This window comes from Bos indicus, chromosome 3 (genome assembly GCF_029378745.1).
Source record: "Bos indicus isolate NIAB-ARS_2022 breed Sahiwal x Tharparkar chromosome 3, NIAB-ARS_B.indTharparkar_mat_pri_1.0, whole genome shotgun sequence".
NCBI classification, from domain to species: domain Eukaryota; kingdom Metazoa; phylum Chordata; class Mammalia; order Artiodactyla; family Bovidae; genus Bos; species Bos indicus.
In genome coordinates, this window is record NC_091762.1 from 20,612,656 (window position 1) to 20,629,269 (window position 16,614).

The window sequence follows — 16,614 nt, forward strand, 5'->3', positions numbered from 1 at the left end:
AGGACTGGAAAAGGTGTTGTCATTCCAATCCCAAAGAAAAGCAATGCCAAAGAATGCTCAGACCACCGCACAATTGCACTCATCTCACACTCTAGCAAAGTAATGCTCAAAATTCTCCAAGCCAGGCTTCAACAGTACATGAACCGCGAAGTTTCAGATGTTCAAGCTGGATTTAGAAAAGGCGGAGGAACTAAAGATCAAATTGCCAACATCTGTTGGATCATGGAAAAAGCAAGAGAGTTCCAGAAGAACATCTACTTCCGCTTTATTGACCATGCCAACGCCTTTGACTGTGTGGATCACAACGAACTGGAAAATTCTGAAGGAGATGGGAATACCAGACCACCTGACCTGCCTCTTAAGAAATCTGTATGCAGGTCAGGAAGCAACAGTTAGAACTGGACATGGAACAATGACTGGTTCTAAATTGGGAAAGGAGTACATCAAGGGTGTATACTGTCACCCTGCTTATTTAACTTATATGCAGAGTATACCATGAGAAACACTGGGCTGGATGAAGCACAAGCTGGAATCAAGATTGCCAGGAGAAATATCAATAACCTCAGATATGCAGATGACACCACCCTTATAGCAGAAAGCAAAGAACTAAAGAGCCTCATTGTGAAAGTGAAAGAGGAGAGTGAAAAAGTTGGCTTAAAGCTCAACATTCAGAAAACTAAGATCATGGCATCCGGTTCCATCTCTTCATGGCAAATAGATGGGGAAACAATGGAAACAGTGAGAGACTTTATTTTCTTGGGCTCCAAAATCACTGCAGATGGTGACTGCAGCCCTGAAATGAAAAAGACGGTTGCTCCTTGAAAGAAAAGCTATGACCAATCTAGGCAGCGTATTAAAAAACAGAGACATTACTTTGCTGACAAAGATCAGCAAAGATCCATCCAGTCAAAGTGATGGTTTTTCCAGTAGTCATGTATGGATGTGAGAGTTGGATTGTGAAGAAAGCTGAGTGCCAAAAAATTGAAGTGTTGGATAATTAGTGTTGGAGAAGACTCTTGAGAGACCCTTGGATTGCAAGAAGATCAAACAAGTCAATCCTAAAGGAAATCAGTCCTGAATAGTCATTGGAAAGAATGATGCTAAAGCTGAAACTTCAATACTTTGGCCACCTGATGTGAAAAACTGATTCATTAGAAAAGACCCCGATGCTGGGAAAGATTGAAGGCAAGAGAAGGGGACGACAGAAGACGAGATAGTTGGATGGTATCAGTGACTTGATGGACTTGAGTTTGAGCAAGCTTCGGGAGTTGGTGATGGACAGGGAAGCCTGGTGTGCTGCAGTCCATGGAGTCGCAGAGTCAGACATAACTGAGCGACTGAACTGAACTGGACTGTAGCCCGCCAGTCTCCGATGTCCATGGAATTCTACAGGCAAGAGTACTGGAGTGGGTTGCCTTTCCCTCCTCCGGGGATTAAACCCAGGTATCTTATGTCTTCTGCATCGGCAGGCGGGTTCTTTACCACTAGCGCCACCCTGGAAATTATAATAATTTGTTCCAGCTGCTCTGGTGGCCTCCTCATTCTGCCTGACTTTTCCCTTTTCTTTTTATTCTCTACCATTCATCTAATTCAAGTGAAGGTTGTGTGTGACAACCCATACAAAAAACACTAACACTTACGCTGCTTCCCTTCAATAGTGAGAAGATTCTGAAGATTTTTTTTCTTTGGTTTTTAAAGAATTGTTATATGCAAATAGCTGTAGGAATGGGCATCAGAAAATAATATAGCAAAATGAGATCTTGTGACCACAGGTAGCTTATTACTGGCTTAGTGCTGTGCTCAATCGCTTCAGTTGTGTCTGACTCTTTGTGACCCTTTGGAGTGTAGCCTGCCAGGTTCCTCTATGGGATTCTCCATGCAAGAATACTGGAATACCCTGCCATGCCCTCCTCCAGGGGATCTTCCAGACCTAGGGATGGAACCCTTGGCTCCTGCATCTCCTGCATTGCAGGCAAACTCCTTACCTCTGAGCCATTGGGACACCCCTATTACTGGCTTAATCATCCCCCAGATAATTAGTCTGTTCTCAGATCAGATTGTGACAAATGATTTGGTTTTCTTTGAAACCTTAAAGCAAAAGAACAGGCTGTGCTTTCACTGACATTTTATTTGCTTCTAAATATCTATACTTTTTTTTTTTTTTTTAAAAGCATGGGTCTTAAAGGGTAAAATGACTTGGCTGGGGTCGTATAGAAATATTACTAGGACAAAGAATCAGGCTCTGACAGACTCACTGCTCAAAATGCATTGAGACTTTAAAAACAAAACCAAAATTTAAAAAAACTGGTGACATTTTTGACTCTGGCTGCTTCTGCCTATTCCTCGCAGCTGGTGGGGAGGCATTGCTTTGAGGAGGAAATAAAAATCAACAAACCTTTTTTTTTTAAAGCTTCAAGTCATTTCCGGGCAACATCTGCAAACGTGAAATGCAGTTATTAATTCTCCCCTTTTCCCTCATTTTCTACTATCGAACATGCTTATTGTTTCATGTATTTTATATAAATAGCGCTGTCACAGGTTGGTTACAAATCCATACACATGGGGAAAAATTGACTGTTTACTCCTTTTTTAAAAAATGAAAAGGAAATGTTGGAGTTGGCTCCAGAATGGTAGAGAATATCAGATCTTAGCAGTGTCTTGTCTTTTTTCCTCTTAAATATTATTTTAAAAAATAATACCTGATTATTTTTAGGAAAAGAGAAGATCATTTTTAGGAAAAGAGAAGATTCAAAATAGCAAAAAAGAAAAATAACATCACTCAAAATTCTCCCAATTAGAGATAAGTCTGTTACCATTCTGCTATCTTACAATTTTTTTCTATGAAGCTATAACTAAATGTATATATTTTGTGTGTATACATTTTTTTTACAAAAATGGGACCAAACTGTATACATAATTGTAACCTTTTTCCTTGACACTATTTGGTGAGCATTTTTCTGTATCAGTAAGTGTATATCTCTGTCAAAAATTTAAACTGCAAAGTATTGTATAATAGAAACCCGATTAAAGAATCCTGTAGCTTTGGACTGGTAGTGTTTTTTTTTTTTTTTTCAATTTTTACCTGTGACAAACAATACTTCAATTAGAATATTTTTGTTCATATAGATTTACACATTTGTTCAACTGTTTTCTAGAAGTAAAATCAAAAGAGGGTGTATACTTTAAAAAATTATTATGATAATTTCACACTCATTCCTTTTGTTAAAGTCAGGTTTCTGGAAGTATAACTTATGTACAGTAAAATTCACCCTTTTTAGTGTAGAGTCCTATGAGTTTTGACAAATACATAAAGAAGTGTAAGCACCATCATAATCAAGACATCACCCTGTCCCGGACATAATTCCTCATCTGTTTCTGACCTTATACGTTTGCCTTTCCCAGATTGTCTTATGGGTTAAATTATACAGCATAGCCTTTTGACACGGGCTTCTTTCACTCAGCATTCATTCATGTTGCTGCATATTAGAAGTTTGCTTCATTTTACTGCTGAGTTTTTACTAGTTGAAGAATCTGTGGGTTGTTTTTAGTTTTCAGCAACTGCAGGTAAAATCATTCAAGTACAGGTTTTTGAGTGGACATATGTATTTATTGTTCTTGACTAAATCCAGGGACCCCACAGAGACTGAGACAGAACTGTGTTTGAGCATCTCCTGTGGAGGTACGGGTCAGCAGTGGACTGCTGCAGGCACAGGGGCCCTGGGTGCAGCAGACTTGGGTATGGCATAAACCCTCTTGGAGGAGGTCGCCATCAACCCCACCACAGAGCTGCCAGAACATACAGAAGTGAAGTGAAGTGAAGTGAAGTCACTCAGTCATGTCTGACTCTTTGTGACCCCATGGACTGTAGCTCACCAGGCTCCTCCATCCATGGAATTTTCTAGGCAAGAGTACTGGAGTGGGTTGCCATTTCCTTCTCCAGGGGATCTTCCCAACCCAGGGATCGAACCCAGGTCTCCCGCATTGTAGGCAGACACTTTACCGTCTGAGCCACCAGGGAATCCCTGAGAACATACAGAGGACTGGGAAATAGACTCTTGGAGGGGACAAACAGAAACTTGTGAGCACCAGGACCCAGGAGAAAGGAGCAGTGACCCCTCAAGAGACTGACCCAGACTTGCCTGTGAGTGTCCAGGATTCTCTGGCAGAGGCGTGGGTCGGTGGTGGCCTGCTGCAGGGCTGGGGACACTTGAGTGTAGCAGTACATGCTTGGGATCTTTTGAAGGACGTCACCATTATCTTCATTACCTCCACCATAGTTTGGTCCCAGGTAAATAGCAGGGAGGGAACAAGCTCCACTCATCAACAGAAAACTGGATTAAAGTTTTACTGAGCATGGCCCCGCCCATCAAACCAAACCCAGTTTTCCCCTCAGTCAGTCTCTCCCATCAAGAAGCTTCCATAAGCTGCTTATCCTTCTCCATCAGAGGGCAGACGGACTGAAAACCACAATCACAGAAAACTAACCAGTCTGATCACATGGACCACAGTCTTGTCTAACTCAATGAAACCATGAGCCATGCCACGTAGGGCTGCCCAAGATGGAGGGTCATGGTGGAGAGTTATGACAAAATGTGGTCCACTGGAGAAGCGAATGGCAAACCACTTCAGTATTCTTGCCTTGAGAACCCCATGAACAGTATGAAAAGACAAAAAGAAAGGACACTGAAAGATGAACTCTCCAGGTCAGTAGGTGCCCAAAATGCTACTGGAGATCAGTGGAGAAATAACTTCAGAAAGAATGAAGAGATGGAGCCAAAGCAAAAACAACACCCAGTTGTGGATATGACTGGTGATGGAAGCAAGATACAATGCTGTAAAGAGCAATATTGCATAGGAACCTGGAATGTTAGGTCCATGAATCAAGGCAAATTGGAAGTGGTCAAACAGGAGATGGCAAGAGTGAACACTGACATTTTAGGAAATCAGCGAACTAATATGGACTGGAATGGGTGAATTTAACTCAGATGACCATTATATCTACTACTGTGGGCAAGAATCCCTTCAAAGAAATGGAGTAGCCATCATAGTCAACAGGAGTCTGAAATGCAGTACTTGGATGCAATCTCAAAAATGACAGAATGGTCTCTGTTCGTTTCCAAGGCAAACCATTCAATAACATGGTAATTCAAGTCTATGCCCTGACCAGTAATGCTGAAGAAGCTGAAGTTGAATGGTTCTATGAAGACCTACAAGACTTTCTAGAACTAACACCCCAAAAAGATGTCCTTTTCCTTATAGGTGACTGGAATGAAAAGTAGGAAGTCAAGAAATACCTGGAGTAATAGGCAAACTTGGCCTTGGAGTACATAATGAAGCAGGACAAATGCTAATAGAGTTTTGCCAAGAGAATGCACTGGTAATAGCAAACACCCTCTTCCAACAACACAAGAGAAGACTCTACACATGAACATCACCAGATGGTCAACACCAAAATCAGATTGATTTTATTCTTTGCAGCCAAAGATGGACAAGCTCTATACAGTTAGCAAAAACAAAACAGAGCAGACTGTGGCTCAGATCCTGAACTCCTTATTGCCAAATTCAGACTTAAATTGAAGAAAGTAAGGAAAACCACTAGACCATTCAGATATGACCTAAATCAAATCCCTTATGATTATACAGTGGAAGTGAGAAATAGATTTAAGGGATTAGATCTGATAGACAGAGACAACTATGGACAACATAATTGTCCGGATAGCCTGGACAGCTATGGACAGAGATTCGTGACATTGTACAAGAGGCCATGATCAAGACCATCCCCAAGAAAAAGAAACGCAGAAAAGCAAAATGGCTGTCTGAGGCAGCCTTATAAATAGCTGTGAAAAGAAGAGAAGCGAAAAGCAAAGGAAAAAAGGAAAGACATACCCATGTGAATGCAGAGTTCCAAAGAATAGCAAGGAGAGATAAGAAACCTGTCCTAAGTGAACAGTGCAAATAAATAGAGGAAAACAATAGAATGGGAAAGACTAGAGATGTCTTCAAGAAAATTAGAGATACCAAGGGAACATTTCATGCAAGGATGGGCACAATAAAGGGCAGAAATGGTATGGACCTAACAGAAGCAGAAGATATTAAGAAGAGGTGGCAAGAATACACAGAAGAACTATACAAAAAAGATCTTCATGACCCAGATAATCACTATGGTGTGATCACTCATGTAGAGCCAGACATCCTGGAATGTGAAGTCAAGTGGGCCTTAGAAAGCATCACTACGAACAAAGCTAGTGGAGGTGATGGAATTCCAGTTAAGCTATTTCAGATCCTAAAAGATGATGCTGTGAAAGTGCTACACTCAATATGCTAGCAAATTTGGAAAACTCAGCAGTGGCCACAGGACTGGAAAAGGTCAGTTTTCATTCCAATCCCAAAGAAAAGCAATGCCAAAGAATGCTCAGACCACCGCACAATTGCACTCATCTCACATGCTAGCAAAGTAATGCTCAAAATTCTCCAAGCCAGGCTTCAACAGTGCATGAACTCTGAACTTCCAGATGTTCAAGCTGGTTTTAGAAAAGGCAGAGGAAACAGAGATCACATTGCCAATATCCCCTGGATCATCAAAAAAGCAAGAGAGTTCCAGAAAAACATCTATTTTTGCTTTATTGACTATGCCAAAGCCTTTAACTGAGTGGATCACAACAAACTGTGGAAAATTCTGAAAGAGATGGGAATACCAGACCACCTGACCTACCTCTTAAGAAATCTGTATGCAGGTCAGGAAGCAACAGTTAGAATTGGACATGGAACAACAGACTGATTCCAAATTGGGAAAGGAGTACATCAAGGGTGTATACTGTCGCCCTGCTTATTTAACTTATATGCAGAGTACATCATGAGAAACACTGGGCTGGATGAAGCACAAGCTGGAATCAAGATTGCCAGGAGAAATATCAATAACCTCAGATATGCAAATGACACCACCTTTGTGGCAGAAAGCGAAGAAGAACTAAAGAGCCTCTTGATGAAAGAGGAGAGTGAAAAAGTTGGCTTAAAGGTCAACATCCAGAAAACAAAAAACATGGCATCCAGTCCCATCACTTCATGGGAAATAGATGGGGAAACAGTGGTAACAGTGAGAGACTTTATTTTCTTGGGCTCCAAAATCACTGCAGATGGTGAGTGCAGCCATGAAATTAAAAGGCGCTTGCTTCTTGGAAGAAAAGTTATGACCAGCCTAGACAGCATATTAAAAAGCAGAGACATTACTTTGTCAACAAAGGTCTATCTAGTCAAGGCTATGGTTTTTCCAGTGGTCATGTATGGATGTGAGAGCTGGACTATAAAGAAAGCTGAGCACCTAAGAACTGATGCTTTTGAACTGTGGTGTTGGAGAAGACTCTTGAGAGTCCCTTGGACTGCAAGGAGATACAACCAGTACATCCTTAAGCAAATCAGTCCTGAATATTCATTGGAAGGACTGATGCTGAAGCTGAAACTCCAATACTTTGGCCACCTGATGCAAAGAACTGACTCATTTGAAAAGTCCCTGATGCTGGGAAAAATTGAGGGTGGGAGGAGAAGGGGACGACAGAGGATGAGATGGTTGGGTGGCATCACTGACTCAATGAACATCAGATCAGATCAGATCAGATCAGTCGCTCAGTCGTGTCTGACTCTTTGCAACCTCATGAATCACAGCACGCCAGGCCTCCCTATCCATCACCAACTCCCGGAGTTCACGGAGACTCACGTCCATCAAGTCAGCAATGCCATCCAGCCATCTCATCCTCTGTCGTCCCCTTCTCCTCCTGCCCCCAATCCCTCCCAGCATCAGAGTCTTTTCCAATGAGTCAACTCTTCGCATGAGGTGGCCAAAGTACTGGAGTTTCAGCTTTAGCATCATTCCTTCCAAAGAAATCCCAGGGCTGATCTCCTTCAGATTGGACTGGTTGGATCTCCTTGCAGTCCAAGGGACTCTAAAGAGTCTTCTCCAAGACCACAGTTCAAAAGCATCAATTCTTCGGCGCTCAGCCTTCTTCACAGTCCAACTCTCACATCCATACATGACCACAGGAAAAACCATAGCCTTGACTAGACGAACCTTTGTTGGCAAAGTAATGTCTCCGCTTTTGAATATGCTATCTAGGTTGGTCATAACTTTGCTTCCAAGGAGTAAGTGTCTTTTAATTTCATGGCTGTAGTCACCATCTGTAGTGATTTTGGAGCCCAGAAAAATAAAGTCTGACACTGTTTCCACTCTTTCCCCATCTATTTCCCATGAAGTGATGGGACCAGATGCCATGATCTTCATTTTCTGAATGTTGAGCTTTAAGCCAACTTTTTCACTCTCCACTTTCACTTTCATCAAGAGGCTTTTGAGTTCCTCTTCACTTTCTGCCATAAGGGTGGTGTCATCTGCATATCTGAGGTTATTGATATTTCTCCCGGCAATCTTGATTCCAGTTTGTGTTTCTTCCAGCCCAGAGTTTCTCATGATGAACTCTGCATATAAGTTAAAAAAGCAGGGTGACAATATACAGCCTTGACGTACTCCTTTTCCTATTTGGAATCAGTCTGTTGTTCCATGTCCAGTTCTAACTGTTGCTTCCTGACCTGCATACAAATTTCTCAAGAGGCAGATCAGGTGTGAGTAAACTCTGGGAGTTGGTGATGGACAGGGAGGCCTGGTGTGCTACAGTCCATGGGGTCTCAAAGAGTCAGACACAACTGAGCGACTGAACTGAACTGAAATAGGTAGTGCTGGGTTGTGTGTTGTGTGGTTGTGTGTTGTGTGTGGTTGTGTGTAACAGTATGTTTAGCTTTGCAGAAACTGCCAAAACTGTGCTTCCTAGTGGTTGTACGGTTTTTGTTGCCTGCCAGCAACGTATGAAAGCTCCAGTTGCTCCAGTACTTGATCTGTTGCTGTTGTTCAGCCGCTCAGTTGTTTCCAGCTCTTTGTGACCTCATGGACTGCAGCACACCAGGCTTCTCTGTCCTTCATCATCTCCCAGAGCTTGCCCAAACTCATGTCCATTGAATTGGTGATGCCATCCAACCATCTTGTCCTCTGTCATCCCCTTCTCCTCCTGCCTTCAGTCTTTCCCATACCAAGGTCATTTCCAGCAAGTCAGTACTTCACCTCAGGTGGCCGAAGTATTGGAGCTTCAACCTCAGCATCAGTCCTTCCAATGAATATTCAAGATTATTTTCCTTTACTATTGACTTGTTTGATTTCCTTCCTTCCAGTCCAAGGGACTCTTAAGAGTCCTCTCCAACACCACAGTTCAAAAGCATCAATTCTTTGGTGCTCAGTTTTGTATAGTCCAACTCTCATATCCATACATGCCTACTGGAGAAACCATAGCTTTGACTATACAGACCTTTTTTGGCAAAGTAATATCTCTGCTTTTTAATACGTTGTCTCGGTTTGTCCTAGCTTTCTTCCAAGAAGGAAATGTCTTTTAATTTCATGGCTTGGAGCCATGAAATTGGAGCCCAAGAAAATAAAGTCTGTCACTGTTTCCATTGCACTTGATATAATCAGTTGAAAAAAAAAAAAAGAGTAACCATTCTGGTAGGTGTGTAGTGATATTTCACTTTGGTTTTAATTTAGGGTGTGTACTTTTTAAGGATTCTTGCTATATTTATTGCCGTATTGGCTTCATTAAAGTTATACTCCTCCAGAGATACAGACACAAATTGTCACTCTTTTCTTTTTTTTGGAGAGATAAACAAAGGACCCTGCAATTGGTCTTCCCCAACTCGGCAAAAATTCAGTATTTTTTCCCTCTCTTGTGACCTTTTAGCTATCACACAGACATAAATTTCACTTGTATCATGGTTAAATTTCTGTGCAATGAATCCTATCTTCTTATGGACTTTGAGTATAAAGTGAGAGATGTGCTCATTTGGAGAAAATTTTAGCTTAAAGACGAGTAAAGTTTACATTAGTGATGTAGCATGCTTTTCAAATACACATATTGAAAATACCCATCATGCTATAAGAAATCATAATACTATAGAAATTTATACTAATGCAAACACTTCTGGTCAAAATAGCAAGCAAGAGAAGATGCTAATTAAATAAATCACATTCCACCAGTCACCCAGCTTCTATCAAATTTCAATATATTTCAGTAGAATTGCATTCAACTCTTTGATTACGAAGATTTTTATATTTTGTGAAAGCCATGGGTTTGATTGAGCTAAAGTTAAATAGAAACACAAGCATGGCCTTGGCAAAAATCTAAACTGTATTAAAAAAATAAAGAAACAAAAGAACATAGTTTTTGAAACACATGGCAGAAGAGTATACCAGCATCCTGCCCAAAGTTCTCTATCTTGTAACTGTAAGTTTAGATATAGCAATCTAAATTTCTGCATAGCAAAATATGCCTATATTCTTTTTTCTCTTTTTTATTTTTTCAATTATGAAAGTATGATAACTCATTTACAGAACACTTGGAAAACACAGAACAAAGTTATGTATCAAAGTGAAAGTGTTAGTTCATCAGTTGTGTCTGACTCTCTGCCACCCCATGGATGTAGCCTGCTAGGCTCCTTCGTCCGTGGGATTTCCCAGGCACAAATGCTGGAGTGAATTGCCATTCCCTTCTCCAAGGGATCTTCCCAACCCAGGGATTGAACCTGGGTCTCTTGCATTTCAGGTGGATTTTTTACCATCTGGGCTGTGGGGAAAGCCCCCAAAATTACATATAATTCTACTATATATTACAATTATTTTTTAAGTAGATAAATTGAGACTTTTAGTTGGAGTTTCAATATCAAACTCTCAAAAATTAATAGAAAGAATAGACAGAAAAGTAGAAGGATATATTAATAGTAGACCTGGAAAGCACTATGAACCTATTCAACATAATAAAGATTTATACAATTTTCACAGAACAGCAGGATACAAATTCTATTAAAGTTCCCATACACTATAAATGAGGAGACACTAGAACATATCCAGGGATGTAAAGCAAGGCACAAAAATTTAATGGTCTGAAAGTATTGAAATCATAGAGTCTGCTCTCTTATCACTGTCAAAATACACCTATATTCTTATCTTCTACCACAGAATAACAAAAGCGGATACTGGTTTGAAGATAGCTGATCTGCCCAATATGTTTTGTTGTGTTTCTAGATAGTTCACAAGTCAGTCCTTAGCTACCTTGTATTATTTGCAAATTTAGTTTTTTATTTTTATCAAAATAGTAAGATACACAGTTTTAAAAGTCAAATATATCAGTAAAAGTCACAATAAAACATTGTTTCCCCATGTCCAGTTCCTACTTCCTAGAGACAATCACTGCAACTTTTAAACTATTTCTTTTAGTCTACAACTCTAGATTTCCAAAAATACGTTTATAGAGCTATTTCTTGATTTTTCAGTTTTAGATATTATTATCTATGCGCTTTCAACTATGAAAGATAAGGATTTACCTCTTTTACACAACAGTCTCTCCCCTATACACTTTTTTTTACCCTGTCCTCCTGATCCAATTATTAAACCACAATTGTAGTTAAATCAGCATTTAGCATTTAAATTATCATCAATAGTTACAGTTGTGTCAAGGAGTGTATTATATTTCCTTTCTTGTACAACTTTTAATCTTCCCTTGAACTGATAATGATTTTTTTTCCTTTTAGTTTAGTTTCCTAGTTGCTTATTCATCTCGAAACTCACTGTTGAAAGTGTAACGCCTTTCTCATTATGTTCAAACATATAAGGTAATTTATCATAATGTTTTAAAAAGAATTTTCCTCTTTGAACCCTCCATTCTCTGATTCTGAATTAGATTGGCTTCTCTCTTCTTGGGAGCTTTTTAATTTCTTTCCTTTATCCTAGATTTTCTGTAATTTCATCTTAACACATCTTGGTCTTTTTTATTTCTTGCAAGGATACTCAATAGGCTCATTTGTTTAAAAGCTTATATACCTAAGCTCTGGGACAGTTTCTCATATTATTTCTCTAAAAATTTTGTTTTATATGTTCTCTATCTGAGGTGCTTGTCAATGGTATGTTGAATCTTCTGGACTGATCTCTAACACTCTTAACTTTTTTCTTCTATTTTTCTATTTCTTTGCTCTTTGTTCTACTTTCAGGGAGGTTTCCTCAACGTTATCTCTTCCTTTCTTTTGAATTATTACATTCTGTGTTCATATTTTTAATTTTTACAAGCTCTTCTAAGAATGTCATTTTTTTTTAAAGATTTGTTTTTTGGATGTGGATTTTTTTTTAAAAGTCTTCATTGAATTTGTTACAGTATTGCTTCTGTTTTACATTTCGATTTTTTGGTCATGAGGGATGTGGGTTCTTAACTCCTTGATTAAAGATCAAACTCATACCCCCTGCATTGGAAGGCAAAGTCTTAACTACTGGACCACCAGGTTAAGTCCCAAGAGTGTTTTTCTTACAGCAGTATTTTCTTTTATTTTCATGAATACATTATCCTTTATGATATTAACTTAAGCTTTCTTTTGAAACCTGGTTTCTTCTGTATCCTTTCCTGTTTTCTTGAGTTCTTTTTCCTGTTTATTTTTGGCTTTTCTTTCATGTAAAGGGGCTTTCTAAAATATCTGTGATCTTTACCTATCCATTCACATTTAAGAGTGAGGCACATAAAAAACACTTAAAAGGCATGTGTAATCATGTATGAAAGTTGGTAGACTGCATGGCGGTGAGGGGATGGAACAGGTATTTGGCCATTTCCTACCATTTTGTCAGGATGTCTGGACTTGTGTCCTAGGCTAATCAGTTTCTCCAGAGAGGAAATCTCTAATTTTTTTACCTGGAGTTGCATCCAACTGTAAGATGGAGAAAAGAAAGGGGTTGATTTTTCGAGGAGAATTCTCATTGAAATATAGATTTTTCACTTTTTTTTTTTTTTTTTGCTGGTTTTCATTACATCTAACCTACCTTAGTTATACCTGGTATCTCTGAGTTTAGAGTATTTTATTTTGACCTCTAGGGGCCAGAGTTGGGAAGGGAATTTAGTTGTTTTTAACATGACCTTTTGCCATTTCTTCTGTTTTAGCCTTACATTCACCCTCATCTTCAAGGGTTCTTAGTGTTTCCAAATTCAGCATCTTTGTCAGGTTCTACAGTGTAAATCAGATTGTCTTTCAATTTCCTGCAGACAGTAAAGTTTCAACTTTCTCCTTTCTGCTAGGGCAATTACCTCTAGTCTAATGGGATTTCTAAGGGGGATCCCCATAATAGCATTCCTGAACATTCCTGAACAAGTTGAGAAATGAAGCAAGAAGTAAATATGGAGGTCAATTATTACTTTTAGAGGCCTTATTACTGTCAGAGGCCAGATTGGAGGGTGCAGCTTAGTGTGAGAGTCTGTGGGCCTGTTAACTGTTCCCCAGAGCCAGGCAGCCTGGACTGGGGCAGACCTCAGTGTGGAGGAGCACAGCAGAATGTGTGTGTGCTGATGAACAAGCTCCCTCTCCCAGGAGAACAGAGGATGGAAGAAGTGGAACAGTCCACTGAGGGTGGATGAATAGAAGGCTGGGAGAGGCCCAGCTACACTAACTGAGCTCTTTTTGTCCCAAGAAGGAAAACTTCAGAAGTGAGGAAAACGCATTTCTGAACTACATGGTCCATCAGCTTTACAGATTCCAAAATTTTGTTGCGCTCTCTCATCAACTCTTTTCTCCTTGATCAGTCTTTTTGTTCTTTTGGGTTTAGGTTTATCCATTTAAAGTCATTTTAATAGATTTGGGAAGGAATGGAGTTAAGCAGGTACTGTATTAAATTCTCCATGTTTAACTACAAGTTTAAAGTTATTTTTTGAATGTTACCTTGTTATTGAGGTTACATATTTCTTTTAAGGCAAATATTTATTATCTGTGCTACTGGAGAAATGCAGTGATGCAATAATTCTTAGAGTGCAAAATCTCTAAATCATTTCTATTTGCGAATCTATTTACATTATGGATTTATTTTTAGGAAACTTACTCTCCTAACTTTGTTTGACTTTGACTAATGTTAAAACTGGTTTGTACTTTCTTAGCATCTAAAGAAGTGACTCAAACTGGGAAATCTCAACCTAGAATTTTAATCTGTTGCAGATATTTCCAGAATTTGGTATTCACATAGCAGTAGTCAAGAATTTATTGATATGTAGGCTTCCCTCTTCGCCACTCACTGATAATCCCTACAGAGAAAAGAACCCTAAATTTAAAAAAGAATGTGATTAGAAAAACCTAGAGAATGTATGGTAGTTCAAACATTATATAGTAATCATGGTGCTAATCAAAACCTCTTCTCAAAAAAGTCTGAAAAAAAAAAACCAAAAAAAAAAAAAAGTCTGATAAATATCTTCAACTAAGTTTTAATAGAATAATTAACTATACTTATTAATTATCCTGTAGTGTTTGCATCTCAACAGGCGTCATAAAATTGAATATCTATGTGTGGCATTTTGAGCATCAATGGTAGGTAAGGATATCTTAGGGAACAGAATATTTTGTGTACATGAATTAAACATAATTATAATGGTTAGCTTTGAAAATAGATTTGAAGTTTGATCAGAGGAACTGGGTTTGGGATTCATCTTCATGAAGCACTAATCATAAGACCTTGGGTATATCCCTAGTTTTAGTTATTTATTGCTTAGTTATCCATTGCTAATAAATCACCATAAAACTGAGTATTTTAAAATAACAACCATGCTGGGAATTCCCTGGAGGTCCAGTGGTTAGAACATCCTGCTTTCAATGCCGGGCCTGGGTTCGATCCCTGGTAGGGGAACTAAGATCCTGTAAGCCACATTCCGTGGCTGGAAAAAAAATAAAACAATAGCCATGTTTTATTTACTCAAGATTCTGAAATTAGGGCAGGGAATGGCAGAATGGCTCATCTCTGGTCCATATGGTGTTAGCTTGACAAGGACTGAAGGATCCAAGATGGCTTCACTCACATGGCTGGGGCCTCCATTGGGCTAGGAGAGCTGAGGGATGTCTGGGCTCTCTCTCTTTATAGTCTCTCTTTCTCTAGGGCCTCTCTCTATATACGGCCTCTCTCTCCTTCAGCATGGTGGAACTTCTTTATATATATAACAACTTACTTTTCCTTGGAGCGTGTTGACCTGGAAGCTTTACATAGAATATCAAAACGCTGGGCATTGTAGAATTATGTTCTCTCAGTATTCATCATCTATGCTGTTGTCAAGAGGGGAAGTGGTGACCCTGTTGGATGGTTTTCTGAAATTTTTCACAGGTATGGACAGGAAAAATTTCTTGTGGTTCCAAATTAGTCTGCACTCTGGAGAAAATGCACTTGCATTGGTTGTACCAGCTTAGTTTTGTCTTGAGGCTGCAAGTAAACTAGTTTGGAAAAGGGAAAGGGAAAAAGTTAAGAGAAAGTGAAGTTTGAAGTCATCCTTAACTCCTTTCTACTCTGTCACCTATGCCCCAAGCAGGCATTAACCAAACTCTTTATTTTCTAATGGAAGTATGAATTTAAATTACCATCTGCGGGTTGAGACATAGTCAATTACTAGACATGTCTTGAGGACCCACCTTGTGCTCAGCCCTGTGCTAAGTCTGTGAGTGATGGCAGAGGAAGCTGACCTATTGACTTGTTTTCTCTCTAGGAAATTCCACTTTGGTTGGGCAAACCAGAATTAAATAACGCCTATGAGTAAGAAATGGCAACCCACTCCAGTATTCTTGCCTGGAGAATCCCCATGGACAGAGGAGCCAGCGGGCTACAGTCCACCGGGTCTCAAAGAGTTGGACATGACTGAGTGACTAAGCACAGCACATGAATAGGAAATGGCAACCCACTTTAGTATTCTTGTCTGGAAAGTTCCATGGACAGAGGAACCTGAGAGCCTACAGTCCATTGGGTTGCAAAGAGTCAGACATGACTTACAAGGCTGCATAGGATAAATGTTGAATAAGTAGTTTAATAAGTTCTAATGATTCAGGGGAGGTAAAATCTTTTTGGTTAAAGTAGGAGAAAAGCCTGGTGGTTTAGCCGCTAAGTCGTGTCTGACTCTTGAAACCCCATGGACTGTAGCCCATCAGGCTCCTCTGTCCATGAGATTCTCCAGGCAAGAATACTGGAATGGGTTGCCATTTCCTTCTCCAGGGGATCTTCCCCACCCAGGAATCAAACCCGGTCTCCTGCATTGCAGGCAGATTCTTTCCCAACTGAACTATAAGGAAAGCGCAGAAGATCAGCCTAAGCAAAACTAAAAAGAGTAGAATGACTATCAGCTGTACAGAACAAAAGGATACTAGTGAGACTTGATCAGAAAAATGTGATCTGTGGGATTATTCAGGGCTTCCCATGTGGCTCTGTGGTGAAGAACCCAGCTGCTGATCTAGGAGACACAGGAGACAGGTTCAATCCCTGGGTCGGGAAGATCCTCTGGAGTAGGAAATGGCAAACCACTCCAGTATTCTTACCTGGGAAAACCCATGAACAGAGGAGCCTGGTGGGTTACAGTCCATGAGGCTGCAAAGAGTTGGACACAACTGAGCTAGAGCTAGAGAGGGGGTTGTTCAAGCCACTATTGGTGTATGACAACTCCAAATTGGGAGGGTTAAAGCAGTAATGATCATTTTATTATTTCTCATGGTTTTGTGGGACAGGAATTGGAGATGGGCTCAGCTGGGTGGTTCTGGCTCAGG